The sequence below is a fragment of the Giraffa tippelskirchi genome, chromosome 7, assembly GCF_054371585.1.
Source record: "Giraffa tippelskirchi isolate mGirTip1 chromosome 7, T2T-mGirTip1v1.2.pri, whole genome shotgun sequence".
NCBI classification, from domain to species: Eukaryota; Metazoa; Chordata; class Mammalia; order Artiodactyla; family Giraffidae; genus Giraffa; species Giraffa tippelskirchi.
The window spans coordinates 55,260,604-55,275,972 of record NC_137281.1 but is presented as its reverse complement, the minus strand read 5'-3'; the positions used below and the strand labels follow the sequence as shown (position 1 = coordinate 55,275,972).

The 15,369-nt window shown below is 45.9% G+C and overlaps 1 protein-coding gene across 29 annotated transcripts in view; it reads left to right on the top strand.

Annotated features, from left to right (window-relative positions):
- The window catches only part of WWOX (WW domain containing oxidoreductase), a 918,690-nt gene that overhangs the window by 116,823 nt on the left and 786,498 nt on the right, over nt 1-15,369 (top strand). For 3 of the 29 annotated variants that reach the window (XR_014060529.1, XR_014060530.1, XR_014060531.1), the window contains exon 6: nt 7,065-7,217. The exons of the other annotated variants lie outside the window; for them this stretch is intronic. The gene's annotated coding sequence lies outside the window, so the exon portion shown is untranslated. The remainder of the gene's footprint in view (nt 1-7,064; nt 7,218-15,369) is intronic. 29 annotated transcript variants of the gene reach the window in all.

Sequence of the window (15,369 nt, the reverse complement as noted above, 5' to 3'; positions counted from 1 at the left end):
ATCGCATTTTCTGTTTGGGGAACCCTTGTTCTTGAGCCAGCCTGCACCTTGCAGTTGGATCTCCTGGGTGGGTGCCCCCGTCTTGGCCAGGCGGGTGGTGGGAGGTTTCCGGGACGCTGGGTGCCTTCTGCTCCAGCTGTCAGTCTTGACTCTCCTGGTTTGTTTGCTCTTGTGCAGTAGGGGAGCAGGCCACCCTGTTCCCTCCTCAGCCTCATTGAGAAGGAGGTGATCCCAGTATCTCCTTGGGGCGTGAATAAGATGGCCTTGGGGAGATCGCAGGAGGAAGGATGTGGCAAGTGCTTGGCTTCGTGTCTGGCTGTTGTTATTCCTGGGTGTAGCATCGGTGAGAAATTGCCGCTCAGGGCGCATTTCATGTGTCACCTCGTTTAAGCCTCCTTCCGGTCTGTTCTGTTGGAAGTGAGGACCTCAAGGCTCCGGTAGGCCTGGCTGCAGGTCTGAATGCGCAGGGCTGCGAGCGTCAGTCCCCCCTCACCTCCTCCAGCCCTGTCCTCAGCTAACCGCCTTGTCCCTGCCGCAGTATGTTTCTCTATGTCTTCCTGTTTCCTTTTTCAGTCGCATTGTCTCTGAAAGTGAAAGTCACTCAGTCGTGTCCGACCCTTTGCGACCCCATGGACTATACAGTCCATGGAATTCTCCAGGCCAGAATACTGGAGTGGATTCCCTTCTCCAGGGGATCTTCCCAACCCAGGGATTGAACCCAGGTCTCCTGCTCTGCAGGCGGATTCTTTACCAGCTGAGCCATAAGGGAAGCTCACGTCGTCTCTGCCGGTCACTAAATTTCCAGTTCCAGGTCCCTCAGGGTTAACTCTGAGAAAGGATTAGGTTCAGCAGTGAAGTCCAGGAAGAAACCATGCCTTAGCGAGGGGGCCACCGTGTGTGTGTCGGGGCTCAGCTCTCTTGGGCGAGTTGAGAACACAGGCAGGGCCTCTGCTCGACTTACAGATGCACGTGTGATGCAGGAGGCCTGAAAGGAGTGCCTTCTTCTCGTGGAGTTTCATTTCTTAAAGTTAACAACTTCCCATAGAAAAGAAGAACATGCTCATTTAAATAAGAGGCTGCCCAAAAGTTGAACAAAGAGAAAGAGTAAAAAATATCCAATATATTAACTCAGCATCTTGGCACACATTCTTCTGGTCCTTTAAAATGCATAGGCTGTTTTGTTTTGTTCTGCTGTAATTGCAGCATATACACTTGTGACAGGTGCCCATACGAATTAATTCTAAATTAATTCTGCTACCGCAATCCAAATACTCCAGAGATGACTTTTTTTTTTTTAACATAGTGGTAATCATGCTGTATGGATAATCGTTCCTCTTCTCCTGTAAGAATTCACTCCTCCCAGTTTCTGTACAGGGCTTTCCTGATGGCTCAGTGGTAAAGAATCCGCCTGCCAGTTACAGGAGACATGGGTTCAATGCCTGGGTTGGGAAGAGCCCCTGGAGGAGGAAATGGCAACCCACTCCAGTATTCTTGCCTGGAGATTTCCATGGACAGAGGAGCCTGGCGGGCTGCAGTCCATGGCATTGCAAAGTCGAACACAACTTAGCGACTAAACACACACACACCCACACACCCACATACCCACACTTTTTGTACACTGTCCTAAGCAGTGCTTTGATTGACTGCTTAATGATAGATCAGCTAGATGAACCATGAGTCTTAGTTCGTTATTCTGCTGTTAAGTGAAATTTAGATTGTAACTATCTCTTTTGTCAGTTACAAAGCCATGAGCTTCTTTGGTTCTAAAGCGCTTCCCACGTCAGGTTATTTCTATGGGATTCACACACCAGAAGTAGAATTTCTCAGTCATAGGTATAAGCACATGAGACTTCTTCAGACATGTTAACTTGGACCAGGAACCACCTGGGGAAGACTCGTGGGAAGTCCCCGGGGCTTGGCTGGAGCCCGGGGGAGAGGCTGGGAAGGTTTGGGCCTCTTGCCCTGCAGTGTTGTGAAAGCGTTATTTGCTCAGTCATGTCCGACTCTCAGTGACCCCATGGACTATAAGCCACCAGGCTCCTCTGTCCATGGACCTCTCCAGGTAAGAGTACTGGAGTGGGTAACCGTTCCTGCAGTGTGGAGATAAGAACTTATTCTAGGTGGGCCACATAACCAGCAGATTTTATTGTGAGAGTCAAGTGAAGTTTATGCTTCACTAATGTGCATATCTCCAAGGACATGTGGGAACAGGGTGGGCGTTTGTCATCCCGTGGAATGCCCAGGCACGGAGTCTGTCCCGAGCCTTCTGAAAGGAATTCCAAATTTGGGCGCTTCCCAAGTTAGCTCTCGCACCGCATCGCAGACAGCATTCTTCTTCGACAATGGCCGAGCCTCACATGCCAGGATGCTGCAGACGCTCCCAGGTCATAACTGACCTTCTTCAAAACGAGAGAGGAGAAAGGCAGGGAATAAGCCCTCTGCGCCTGGAGAAGGAGAACAAAAAGCAGAGTGCTGCGACTCTGGAAACCTCCGCTCTTGCCCACCCCTTACTCAGGGAGCATCCGGAAGAATCAGATGCTGTGCCGCGGCCGGATCCTCCTCCCGTGCTGAGCACGGTCGTGGGAAACTGCCCTTCCACGTTTACTTGTGGGTGGTCTCCCCTCTTGTCCTCTATCACAGCCCACCTGGAGCGTCTCTGCATTCTTTATAAGTCTCCCATCCAAGAGTTTTTTCTTCCTCTTGCCACTGAGACATTGCCTCTGTACAGGCTGCTTTATGGCACAGTTTGTTATTACATGGCATTCAGTAAAACCCAGTTGAATCATAGTCCCAGCAACCAAACAGCTGCCTGTGGAAAAAACCTTATATAACCCAGTGTTCACCATCCCGACCGCCCTCAAACATACACGGACATCCCAGAGGTCTTCCATTTTTGTTTTGTTTTTTTAAATCTCAGTGTAAAAATACCCTGTTTTTGAAAGTACTTGTTCAGATAATTTATTCTTTAAACAAGAAGAGGAAAAGTGTCGGTGTCCCCATAAAATAGTTAACAGGAAGCCTGAGGCATCTTTTAGTGCCATTTTTTTGGCTGATGCTCGGAATGGCTCCATCAATCAGAGCTGTTCACACGGAGCTGGTTTTTATGTCAGTTAAACCATCTTCCATCAAGTTGGCGAAGCAGAGTCAGGGAGCAAGATGAATAGCGGAACGTCTTCCGTGGCGCAGAGAGGGCTTCACTTTTAAATGCCCCCGTTGATTTCTTAATATTTTCAACTTCCTCTTCCTCAGCCGGTTTGCCTCTGACCATCACTCAGGAGCCTTGTTCTTTTAACCTTGTTGGGGGGTGGGTAGTGCCAGTCCGTAAGTGCGAGTCATTGATCAGCTGCTGAGGGGGATTCATTATCCTTCCTGGGCTCCAGCGAAAGGAACATCAGTCCCAGGCCCCAGGAGTGACCGTTACAGCCAGAATTGCAAGCTGTCGCATTTGCAGTCAGCTTGTCCCTGCCGTCAGAGCCTCACGTGGGGATGTTTTGTTATTTCCCACCAGAAGGAGTGTGACATGGTTCTTCTTGAACGATGTGCTTTGTGCGTCTCAGCGTCACCTGATTCCTGCCTTTCCCCAGGCACCCCGCCTTTTTCCTTCGAGCAGGTGTGTTGAGTGCCGTCTGCGGAGCCATGGGGTGGCAGCAGGGGGAGCCGCAGGCAAGGGGTGCCCAGGTGGGGGCCCTGTTCTCACTGACACTGGAACTGCCAAGCCCCTGGCTTTGTGTGACCGTGGTGTTTACCGCCACCCTCTCCCCCAGATTGGTCTCCTCATTTGTAGAATAGCAGTAGTCTCTCAGTCTTAGGGTGCACAGGGATTAAACAGGGAAACACAGAGGGCCTTGAGCACGTCGTCTCTCTGGCACATAAAGAAGAGCCCCCCCACCCCCACCCCCACCCCCACCCCCACCCCCCCGCCCCAAACGCCAGTGTCAAGGTTAAAAGGCTCCATGGGGAGCTTGGTGGCCTGGTTTTTTTCTCAGCTCTGCTCCTTTCTGGTCCTCTCACCCTGGGCAAGGGGCTTAACTTCCCTTGTACCCTTGGTTCCTCCCTTGTAATATCCTTGCAAGATTAAATGAGATGGTCCCAATAACGTGCCTGGTCTGTCGACGGTGCCCAGGAGATGCTAGCTATTAGTATCGTAATGCTTGTTTCCCGGGCGTCTGTGCCGCACCAGGCAGCGTGCAGGTGCAGAGATGACCGGCAGAGGCTCAGGCACGGATATTCAGGGTATCTTGCCCAGGGTTCACGGCTCTGGCTCCTGCCATCCATGGGGCTGTGCCAGAGCTTCACGGAGGAGGAGGAGGACGCCCAGTTCTGCTCTTTGCCCAGTGTCCATCCAGAGTCTCATTCCACGGTGCCTCATCCATGGAACCTGGAACCCCGGGGGTGCTTAACACATGCCAACTCACCTCCTGCCTTCGGGAAACCTCCTTCTCCCTCATCTCCACTGAGCTGTAGTCAGTTCAGAGGCATCAGCTTTGCCCCGTCTGTAGCCTTGGTCCGTGACAGTCGGGTGCTCATCACCAAGCAGAGATTGGACTCTGCACGTGTGCTCCCCTTGGTTGACTGCACTCTCTCCATTCCTTCTGAGATGTGACTGTGGTAGGTGAGGAAGCAGAAGGGCTCCTTCACATGAGCCTCTTGCTGCAAAGCCATTCCAACAGATTCCATCCTAAAAGCCACCGAAAAGATATTTACTTTCTACCCCAAAAGATCCAAGACCATTACCACCAAACCCCGGTACCCTCGGAGCACAATGAGGTCCTGGGCCACTTCCCAGCTTGTTAGCATGCCCTCAACATGACTGGCATGGTGCAGACGTAGACATCAATTCATTCTGTTGTCAAAGTGTGTGTTAATCCGCCCTCCCTACCCAAGGTTTAGTGAAGGAGAAGTTGGAAATTAATGGCCCAGTGAAGGTTTTAGGTGATGTGTGGATTTCATTTATCCATGCTCTCTCTCCCCCCATTAGCATGGTTAATTAAGAGTTGTCAATACACCTTTGCTGGAGTATTTGATTATTTTTCAGCAGGGAAGATTAGAATGAAGTCTTCAGATCTGGCAAGTGCCATGGGACTTGTAGAGCAAATTGCAGGTTAAGCCCTGATTTTGATCTCCGGGACCAGAGCAAACACGTTTCATTGACATGTCATCCGCTGCGATCTGAGGGGGCGCAGGGAGGGGCCCTTTGGGGACAGAGGGGCACCTCACTCTCATCCCCATCACTGCACAGTGAGTGTGTGCGAGTGAACAGGTGGCAGACCGGGCTTAGAGCTGACCGTGGCTGGCTCCGAAAACCTTGACATCTGCCCTTGATTTAAAAAAAATATATATGTATGTTTGTGTGTGAGTGCACATATATACACACACTCTGGTTTGTTTTTTTTTTTCTCTTCAGCCATACTGTGCAGCATACGGGATCTTCTCCGACCAGGGACTGAACCTGTGCCCCCTGCATTGCACACGTGGAGTCTTAACCACTGGACATGGAGAAGTCCACACACACACACACACACACACGTATATTTTTGTCCAGGTGGAGGGAGGTGTATATGTGTGAACAGAAAGCAGATAGGAGTTAAGGTTGGCATCAGTTAGCTCTGCACACCCCTTGCTTCGTGATCTATCAAAAAGGTATATCTGTGTGTATACATACCCACACATATCTCCGCCTGAACAAAAATGCCATCTGACTCACCCTTTTTTGCCTCCCAGACAAGAGCACCAGCGAGCGCGTCCCACAGTGGCAGATGGCCCTGCCCTGTAGACACTTCTCATGGCATTTGTGTTGACAGTGGCCTTTATTTTTCCCTTCTACTTAGGGACTCTCAAGTTCTAGAATAAATCTTGCCAGCAATTAATTATAGCTTGAGATTTCCAGGAGAGGCAGACTGGCTTTTATTATTTTACCCACTAAATATACCTCTAGATAGCACAATACATATTTACAGTGACAAGTTTTGTTTTATTTATAGGGCTTATAACAAATCATCAAAAGCAACCCCAAAAAAGGGCCACTTACACTAACACCCTTATTTCTTCTTCTGCTTCCGTCAATGAATTATGCATGCATTACAAATGGCAATGAGGAGGAAAGGTCGGTTTAGAACAACACAGATTGGAAAATTACACCATTTGTTTAAACAACATTTATTATTGATTACTCAGCATCGGGGCTGATAGAAACGCAAACAGTGGCGGTAATATCATCTATTTACGGAGGCCCTTTATAAATGTCGGACCCTTCCCTCTATTTGGATCGGAATAATTATTCAGATTTTCCAGCTCTGTTTTGCCAGAGAACAGAGGTACATTTGGCCTCTACTTTCTCAAGTCCTTTAATCCCCATGACATCCTTATTATCCTATTTCATAGAAGAGGGAAGATTGGGGTTCCGATGGAGGAAAAAATTTGCTGAAGGTCACATTCCAGCAGTCACGTGTAGTCTTTTTTTATATTTATTTTTTTCCTTTTTAAAATGGACACGTTAATTCTTGGCTGTGCTGGGTCTTCATTGCTGTGTGTGGGCTTCCTCTAGTTGTGGGATGCGGGCTCGACGCTGATGGTTGCAGGACTCCTGGTCTGTGGGTTCAGTAGCTGTGACACGCGGGCTTAGTTGCCCTGAGGCATGTGGAATCTTCCCGGATTAGGGACTGAACCCGTATCCCCCTGCATTGGCAGGCAGATTCTAAACCACCACTGGACCCCCAGGGAAGTCCTCCTGTATAGTCTTTGTGTCACCTGACACTTGCTAGTGTGTCAGAAACTGGGAGTTCCTTAACAAGAGTGACGATGACTATCACCATCAGAGGAACCATGTCTAATATGTACAGTATCAACTCTTATTTTGCCAAGCCGCATCATAAGTGTTCTGCCTATGTTTTGGCTTTCAGTTATCACATGACCTCTATGATAAGTGTTACCGCTGTGTTGATTTTATAGATGAAGAAGCCGGGGCCACTAAGGAGTTAAGTACCCTGCTCAGAACCCCAGGGTTCGTACACAGCGGAGCTGGGGTCAGGAAAGACATCATCACGTTCCTTCCTTTCTGTTTCCAGCCCACAGCCTTTATGAAATGGTAGGACAGGGCCCCAGTTTCCTTACCTCCAACATGGTGGGCGGCGAAAAGAAACAGAGAAACCTGGAGGATTTAAAAACTTGGACGCCACTAAGGAACTATCGGCAGAGAGAGAAATGTGGAATCCTTTTGGGTAAGTTAGCTCTTGCGGTCACCGCTCACTCTGTTACTCCAGCTGAAGGGGTGGGGGGAGAAGTCCTACTCCCGAGTGGAGGTCACATTTACTTTCCTAATGTCCTTTTGGGAAGGGGGTTTCCCTGGTGGCTCAGTGGTGAAGAATCCGCCTGCAGTGCAGGAGATCCGGGTTTAATCCCTGGGCTGGGAAAATCCCGTGGAGAAAGGCAGTGGCTACCTGCTCCATCCGTGTTGTACTCTTTGTAAATGGTGACCTGTTGACCTGTTCAGTACACAATCGGCAACAACCATACATGGCAGCCCTCGTCTCCTGCATTCTGAATGAGAGTGAGATCTCAGTACATTTGCTTCGCCTGAGGCCAAGGGAGTCCTCTCTCGGTGCATTTTTGGCTCTGGACTTGAGGCTCCATCTTTCATGTTTCTTCGCATTCTAAAGGAATGCCGGCCCCATGAACTTCTTAAACACACACGGGGGCTCCTGGCCCGGGGTCTCCAGCTGGCCGCTGAGTTGTTTAAAGAAGGATATTTGTGATTCTTTGAGACTGACACACTGGCTGTCATCTGTTGTTTTTCTAATCTCCCAGTAAACATTTGGAAAGTGAGGGTTTAGACATGTGTGTTTCTCTTAATGTCAGAAGGATAAATAAAGCCATCGGGTTTTGTGAGTTTTCTTCCAAGTTTGCTCAGATGCTGCTGCAGGTCTGCACCAGAATGGAACCGTTTGCAGCCTGTAGTGCAGTAGGGCTCTCACTTGGCAGCAGGCAGTATTGATGGATTTGGGGAATGCCTTTTGACGGTTACAGGCTCACGTGAGGCAGCGCAGGCTTCTCCAAGCTGGCCTCCGAAGCGGGGATTGAGTGACAGAAGACCCTCCAGGTACTTCTCAAACCATATCTCACTCCTACAAGGAGGACCTGCAGGAGCCTGGTGGGAGGCAGTGCTGTTTGCTCTCCCTGACCCTCCCTGCAAGCTCACAATTAAAACCGAGAAATAGAAGGAAATCCACCAGACGGGTTTCTCTTACCCCCATTCCTTATTCGCTGGGAGGCTTTGTAATTAGATCACAGCATCTTTCTTCTTTGGGAAAGATTTAGAAGAGTTATCACACATGCTCTGCTGCTTTGAGTGGAAAAGTGACATGACAACTTTTGGAACTCTTGGTGTCCTAAGGTTTAGATCCAGTTTCTTTTAACCCGCTCACCTGCTGTGTGACCCAGGATGAATAACCATTCTGTGCCGTAGGAAATTGAAACAAGAACTGAATATATTCCACTTTTTATTATTCTACTACCAAAAAAAAAAATCAGAGACAGTAACAAATTTTGTTTCCCAGAAAACTGTATGTAAATCCAGGTCATATTGTATACAATTCTGATAGAGGCGAGTGCGTGGGCGCTCAGTCGTGTCCAACTCTATGACCCCAAGGACTGTGGCCCACCAGGCTCCTCTATCCATGGGATTTCCCAGGCAAGAATACTAGAGTGGGTTGCCATTTCCTTCTCCAGGGAATCTTCCCGACCCAGGGATTGAACTGAGGGATCTCCTGCATTGGCAGGCGGATTATTTACCGCTGAGCCACCTGGGAAGCCAGGCTCTGATGGAGGCAAGACTGTTACTTGTATGAGTTATGAATCCCTACTTGACCATTTATTGTAATATCCTCCATATAAATAAAAATATTTTATTTTAAATAAATAAGTGGCTTATGACATTCACGATGTCTCAGACACTCACCAGTAACCCTTCGATTTCACATTTGCTAATGATGCTTGAAGGAAATGAAAAGAAATTAGCCATTTGTGCAAAAAGAAATCAGTCATATTGAAGCATTAATAACCTGTGACAGGAAGATACTACTGTCAACTTAAGATACTAATAAGTTCTACCATATAGAGGTAGCTCTTTATTTTCTGAGATGAAGAAAGGATTACAGAATAGGCTAGATAATCTGAATATAGTTTCACTGGAAGATTTAATAAAGGTGTGTTCTTTTGGGGGAGTTAACAGATATCACCAGTGGCATGAAAAACAAATATCTGTGTAGATGGTGCGGCTCTTTGGAAAAGTAGTTTACCACCTCGAATGCTATAGCCTGTACTGCACCTGTTGTGTGTGTGTCTGAGCTCTGCTTTGGGGGACAAAACAGATCCTTTTGTGGGCTTGACATTCACACGGTATTCCTGGGAACTACCCGGAGGGTGACTGCTACACCCTGGTTGTTCGTGTTCACGCTGGAGTCGAGAATGCACTCTCATGTGTCCGCACAGCGGTTAAAGAGTACTCCAGCTCCACGCCATCCCCGCTGCACCCCACCCAGCCAGGAGGAAAAAGCAAAGGCATGTTCCCCAGCCAAGGCCCACATGTCTTTTCTGTACTTTAAGTGCTCCTCATATTATCTTGACCTTACAGTTTACAGGGTAAAGGAAACGTTTATGGAACAGTTAAGACCAGTTAGAACATAACGACTTGCCTCATTATCGCACTCTACAAATCTCCGCTTTACAGACTCCACTTCTCCGCCTGCTTGCAACTTGTGTTTGGCCTGCGAATACGGTTCCTGATCCTCATGTGGAAACACAGGGGACTTCTCATTGCCCCTGCCTCAGCTCAGACGTGCCAAAAATAAGAATCTTTAAGAACTCATAAAGTAATTTAGCACCACGTTAATAAAATAGCACAGTTTTGAATTATTTCTGTAGGTATGTCTTTGAGTTAGTGGTAGGATTTTTTTTTCCCTAGTTGTCCAGATATTTAATCTGCTTAATAAGTAAACAGCTCCTATAAATCAATAATCTTTTCTTTTTTAATCACCAATCTTTAAAAAAAAGTAATAGGACAATTTCCAAAAGTTTCAAATGTCATTCAAGTGGCCAATAAATGTTTGGAAAATCCTTAGGTTTATTAGCAAGGAAGAATCAATTTAGCACTGAGACTGCATTCAAATTTTGAAAACTTGTAAGAGTAACAAGTGTTAAACTTTTACTACACTGTTGGGAGAAAGCGGAAGTGGGCATTCTCATAGCCCATGGGAGAGAAGTAGTTTAGGATTTCAGTTCTGAGGTTTAAACTGAAGTCCTCTATCAAAAGTTAAAAAGAAAGAAATTGTTTTTCACCTGGAATTTTCATAGGTAGGAAGTGTCTTAAAGGAATATTTAAGATATACCCACAGATTTATAAAAACAGATTTGTAATAAATCTGTATTACTTATATGATGAAAAAATTAGAAGGACTTAAGATTTTTATTAATTGAAGTAAATTATGGTGATCTAAAGCAGAAAATACTTTGTGGTTTATAAAATACAAACTAAAACATAAGAAATTGAGAATTTCAGATTACTATTGAATGCTTCCAAATTGTTTCTCTTTAAAAATATTCCAACTTATCTACTAGAATTTGAAGGAAAACTAAAGTAATAAAGAAACATTATCACCATTTTTACTGATTCATACAGTATTTTTCTTTATCAGACAACAAACATAAAACTCTAAATAAAATTACTCAAACTTGAAGTTTGTTTTTTTTTTTTCCCCAAATGTAACTGAATCATATCAGGTGTTTTTTTAAAGATAAAGTAATTTGAAATTCTGGAATGCAATGTCCATCTGGTGGCCAGTGAAGAGAATGGATATCTTACTGTATGCATGCTACTTTTAGCCCTGAAGTGAAGTGATTGTGTGAAGTGAAAGTTGATGAGTTGTGTCTGACTCTTTGCGACACCGTGGACTGTAGCCTGCCAGACTCCTCTGTCCATGGAATTCTCCATTCCAGAATACTGGAGTGGGTAGCCATTCCCTTCTCCAGGGGATCTTCCCAACCCAGGGATAGAACCCAGGTCTCCCGCATTGCAGGTGGATTCTTTACCAGCTGAGCCACCGTGGACTTGGGTTCGATCCCTGGGTTGGGAAAATCCCCTAGCAGGGAAAGGCTACCCACTCCAGTATTCTGGCCTGGAGAATTCCATGGACTGTAAAGTTCATGGGGTTGCAAAGAGTCAGACACAACTGAGTGACTAGGGGCTTCCCTGATAGCTCAGTCAGTGAAGATTTCGCCTGCAATGCAGGAGACCCTGGTTCGATTCCTGGGTCGGGAAGATCCACTGGAGAAGGGATAGGCTACCCACTCCAGTATTCTTGGGCTTCCCTTGTAGCTCAGCTGGTAAAGAATCTGCCTGCAATATGGGAGACCTGGGTTAGATTCCTGGGTTGGGAAGATCCCCTGGAGAAGAGATAGTCTACCTACTCCAGTATTCTTGCCTGGAGAATTCCGTGGACTGTATAGTCCATGGGTTGCAAAGAATCGGACATGACTGAACAACTTTCATTATAACTATAACCACCATGGAAGCCCTTTAGTCCTGCAAATACGCAAATTTAAGCCTGACATGGATGCTTTTTTATTAGCTATTCTGTTCACCTGGAGCGAATACCTGCCAGTCTGTAAGTACCTCTCAAATCATTTATTGGAACACAGGAAAACAGATTCTTTTTACTTCTGGGACATAGTATTTTATTACGCAAGAAACTATCAGATCTGGGCTATCTGAGAGAAAGGATTTGACAAGTTAATTAATTTGTCTTTTTATTATCTAAAAGCTTAGAAGACTCAAACCCCGGAAACGTTTTTCTTTTTCTGAGGTTGGGAGCAATGCACCATTATCCATCAGGGTGTTTGGCTGCAGGTTGTTGTTGTGTGTGTGTGTGTGTGTGTGTGTGTGTGTGTGTGTGTGTGTGTGTGTGTGTGTGTGTTTTGAAGATGTAAGGAGAGAGATGTGGAGCCGCGGTTTCCTGGGGCCTGAGTGGTGGATAATTAGGGTCACATGTCACATGACCTCGTGTTGACCCCGTGCTCAACAGCAGACCTCAAGTGATGGAGGCGCCATGTGTATCAAATTTATTTAGTGAGTGTTTTCTAAAGGTTGGGGTCCAGGATGGGAGACTATCTTCCCTAGGTCTATAGGCAATAATAGTGTTTTCATTCAAACTAGGGAACTCAGCGTTTGTAGATACTGTTCTAGATGCTGGGGGTGCAACAGTAGATGAAACTAAGACCCTTCTTGTGGAGTTTGCATTCTAAAGGATGAGGAGGAAGACTTGAAGGTGTGGTGCGGCCAGCTTGAAGATTTTATTTTTTTGATTATTATTATTTTAGAATTAATTAGGCTGCCTCAGGTCTTCGTTGCAGCTCTCAGTTTCTCTAGCTGTGGCTCGCGGGGTCAGTAGTGGCAACAGGCATAGTTAGTTGCTCTGCAGCGTGTGGGATCTTAGTTCCCCAACCAGGGATCGAACCCACATCCCCTGCATTGCAGGATGGGTTCATAACCACCGAACCACCAGGGAAGTCCCAGCTTCAAGACTTCAAAGGGGTCTGTTTTAGGAATTTGAACTTTTTTGACAGGGGGGTAGTGAATTGTTTCGCCTTTTTGTGTTTTTGTTTTGTTTTATTTGAAACTAGCCATTTGGGGAAGTAAGATTTTTAAAAGATTTATTTAACAGCATTTTGTAAAGTCATCATTAACTTGACTGTGAGGATAAAATATTAATTAAATGCTTTCAGAGCTTACAATTCAACCATATCAGTTTTAGACCAATTGGGGGAGACACTTTAAGAAAAACAATACTAGACCCACCCTTTTCCTCCTATGAGGAGTGTCTTGGTAAGTGGACAAAGAAGAGTTTAGCTTTTGCACAAAGGCTTTGTTAATGGGCTGCTTCTGTAACTGTGGGCTCCCCAGTTTTGTTTCATTTTCTATCCACTTATAAATGGACCAACTGACTTTGCCCAGTTGTTTCAAAGATAATTAAAGTGTTTGCAAAATGTACCATTGTTCCTGATTTGAGATTCTTAATATCTTAAGTTTCATGGAGACAGTTGGCCTTTTTGTGGCTTCTGGAAAGGGCTGGGTCATGGTAAGTCACATAGGATTAAATGAGTGGTTAGCTTCATGATTCGGTGTTGTCACATTAAAGATAGCAAACTGAGCATTTTTGGTGAGTTGACAAGTAGAAGAAATTGGGAAAATTTAATTTTACTGGCACCCTAATTAAAATTGGGAGGTTTCCTAGGAGCATTTAATGCTCTATTTTGTATCCCACAGTGGTGCATTTACCACTGCTTTGTTTCTTTTAGATTAAAACTATTTTAAAAGGTAAGTGATAAAGACATATCATTCCTAGTGATTGCTGTCCATTGCTGTCTCCACCATCCTTGTGGAATTGTCAGGGCATAAATCATGTCCAATTCATATAAATCATTCCCGTAAATGACTGCTTAGGTTCTTAGGTCTGTGTCGACTTGATGTGACAGTCATGGTAAGATTTGCTGTCATCTTCTGTATTATGGATCAGAAATTTCCCATTCCTCTCTGGGACTTATTGGTGAAGACTGACTTCTATCTAAACCATGTTTTATTTCCATGATGATTGAAATGACCGCAATATGCATGTTTTCTTTAAACAGCTCTTAGAAATCCACCTGGCAGATAAGGCCTTCTAAAATCAGCTGGTGATGTTATTAATACAGAATCAATGAGCATTAGAAAGTAGGAGCTGTCTGTCAATCATTCACGTACAGGTAGTAAGTGTATCCCATGTCCTATTGACTGAACCGTGGCCTCTTGCATGCTGTCCCCCTGTCAATAGCTCAGCCTTGGCCGATCACCTTGAATTCATTCTAGGGGAGCATCTTTCATTTGCTGCTGCAGGTCTGTGTAATGTGAAGCTCAGAGAAATTTCTCAGTAAGGCAGAACGCCACATTTTTTTTTAGGGCTTCCCTGATAGCTCAGTTGGTAAAGAATCCACCTGCAATGCAGGAGACCCAGGTTTGATTCCTGGGTTGGGAAGATCTGCTGGAGAAGGGATAGGCTGCATATTCCATTATTCTTGGGCTTCCCTTTTGGCTCAGCTGGTAAAGAATCTGCCTGCAATGCGGGAGACCTAGGTTTGATCCCTGGGTTGGGGAGATCCCCTGGGAAGGGAAAGGCTACCCACTCCAGTATTCTGGCCTGGAGAATTCCATGGACTGTGTATATAGTCCATGGGGTCTCAGAGTCAGACACGACTGGGCCATGGGGTTGCAGAGAGTCGGACACGACTGAGTGACTTTCACTTCACTTCCACTTTTTTTTTTAAGGATGGTTATCTATCTGGGTACTAATATCTTGTGTCCAATATCCACCAGAGTTCTTCACCTTTAGGATAACAACAGAAGCACTGACTGGAGCCTCCGCTTCCGATTGGAAACTATCTGCAGTTCATCATAAATGTTTGTGGCTACTACAAATGACATATGGTGACTTCTGGTCAATCCTTCTAGCTACTCTTAATGAAGACACTTATTGTGACGAGTAACATGGCTTCTCATTCTAATCTGATCTGGGGTCCCTTATCTGAAACTGTTGTCTGGCTGAATGTGTTGAACCTTTTTCTTTTTTTTCTTTCATTCATTTTACAGGTCACTTTTAAATTAATTCATCAATTGGACTGCTGGGTCACAGCTGGGACATGTGGGATCTCTAATTGCAGCATGTGGGATCTAGTTCCCTGACCAGAGATTGAATCCAGGGCTCCTGAATTGGGAGCTTGGAGTCTTAGCCACTGCACCACCAGGAGAGTCCCTGGTGAACCTTTTTCAAGGGCTGATGAATTCCTTCTTCCACACTGTCTGTGCTGGGCTCGGTGGTGTCTTTCTTTCTGATACCTCATTGTCATTTATGGATGATTTGCAGCCACTGCTTGCCAGTTAGATCCCTATCATGTATAAAGCTGTCCTCCTGCTTTCTATAAGTGCTGAGTGAGTCCCAGATTCACCAAGTTCCATGCACAGGCGGCTCTGACAGCAGTGGGCCTCAGTGGGGCAGTAGGAAGGACCTTTGAGCAGCTGTGGTCTGGAAGAGTCAGGTTCTGCCTGTGGTTGCACTTGAAAACCAGCTCTCCGCTGGGCAGAACCTTTGTTCTCCCTGGGCTGTGCTCATCTGTGAAGAGCTCAGGATATGTCCTGTTTTTACTCTGTCATGTCTACAGCACACAGGCTGTGTTAGACTTGGGCTAGTCTTTCCTAGCATCCCTTATGGAGCCTTTGAGATTGGTCAGGATGGGGTCTTGCTTTGATGACATTTTGCTTTCTTGATGTATTGTTTGCTTCTGAGAAGA